Source organism: Tenrec ecaudatus, chromosome X (genome assembly GCF_050624435.1).
Source record: "Tenrec ecaudatus isolate mTenEca1 chromosome X, mTenEca1.hap1, whole genome shotgun sequence".
Lineage (NCBI taxonomy): Eukaryota > Metazoa > Chordata > Mammalia > Afrosoricida > Tenrecidae > Tenrec > Tenrec ecaudatus.
This window is the reverse complement of record NC_134548.1, coordinates 160,546,915-160,548,621: the sequence shown is the minus strand read 5'-3', so window position 1 is coordinate 160,548,621 and position 1,707 is coordinate 160,546,915.

The following is a 1,707-nucleotide window of genomic DNA, read 5'->3' as shown; positions in this document are numbered from 1 at the left end:
GCCAAGAAAATGGTGACGGGGGTATGTGGCAATTACCCCTCCTATGGTCTTTATTGACTTTTAATCTCTCTGCTCTGTAACGGTGAAGAACGTCTCTTCATAATTTACTTCTTTTTAATATTAAGAACAAATATTTTTCCCATTGAAAATGTTTGCCCTTTGCCTTCTAGTTCCTTCCTCTATTTCCTTTTACTTTCCCCTTGTCCCACTATCATGTTCAGCCTTCATTTGGATTTCAGTAATTCCTCTCAGTTACATTGCCCTTGATCAAACCCTACCAGGCCTCCTACACCATCCTCACCATTAATTTTGGATGACTTGTTGTTCCCTTGTCCCTGGGTTTGTTAACACCCACTTCCTTTCCCCCATGTCGCCCTCTTCCATGTCCCCCCAGAACCGTTGGTCCCGTTTTTTTCTCCTCCAGATTGTTTATCCACCTATCTTATCTAGATAGACCTGCAGAGATAATAATATGCACAAAAACAAGACAAAGCAAAACAAAGCAACAACAGGAAATAAAATAGCAGCAACAACAAAAAACCCGACAACAACAAAAAAGAAAAACCTGTAAATAGTTCAAGGTCTGTTTGTTCACCTTTAGAAGTGTTTTCCAGTAGAGTCTGATGGGTGCCATACCCTAGCCCCAAAGCCTAGTTTTGGGATACCCTGGGGACTTCTTTGCTCTGTTCCCCTTGCTGTTCTGTTGCTCACCCTTAGTGTTTCGCCTCGGTGTGGTGGGGTCAGATCAGGCATAATTCCCGGAATGTGTCTCCAGTGTTGTCCCCATAGCACTATGGGTCAATGAGGGACGTCCTGTCTCATACTGGGGACAGTCCTATGGTCCTCTCTGTGCTTTGGCTGCTCTGAGCGGGAATATTTTCCTCAGGGATTGTGGACCAGGATGTGTCCTACTCTCTCTTCCTCTCCGTTCATTTGCTCCTGTGTGCTCTGATCACACATGTCCCTCTCCTTAAGCTGTAGCTTCAGTGCTGTCCTCTGAAGTGAATTCTTCTGTGGGGAGGGGAGGCTGTCCACATAGTTGGGATAGGGGTTGGCCTGTACATATGTAAATATATTTATATATGACAGTGGGGAAATAGCTCTTTACGCATAATAAGTCTAGTATTAAGGTAAGCAGGTGGACATTGGGCCTCTACTAAAGTACTCCCTCCATGCAAGAACACTTTGTTCTATTAAAGTGGCATTCTAGGATGCTCACATTCCTGACATGATCGCCAAAGACAAAGCCGGTGCATAAGCAAATGTGATGAAGAAAGTTGATGGTGCCCAGCTATCAAAATATTTAGTGGCTGGGGTCTTAAAGGCTTGAAGATAAACAAGCGGCCATCTAGCTGAGAGGCAACAAAGCCCACATGGAAGAAACACACCAGGCTGTGTGATCAAGAAGTGTCAATAGGATCAGGTATCAGGCACCAAAGAACACAAAATCATGTAATTGTGAATGAGGGAGAGTGTGAAGTGGAGACCCAAAACCCATCTGTAGGCAACTGGACATCCCTTTACAGAAGAGTCGCAGGGAGGAGACGAACCACCCAGGATGAAGTATAGCCCTGATGAAACATACATCTTTCCTCTAGTTCTTTAATGCTTTACCTCCCATCATTATCATGACCCCAAGTCTACCTTACAAATCTGGATAGACCAGAGCATGTACACGGTACAGATCAGAGCTGGAAACACAGGGAA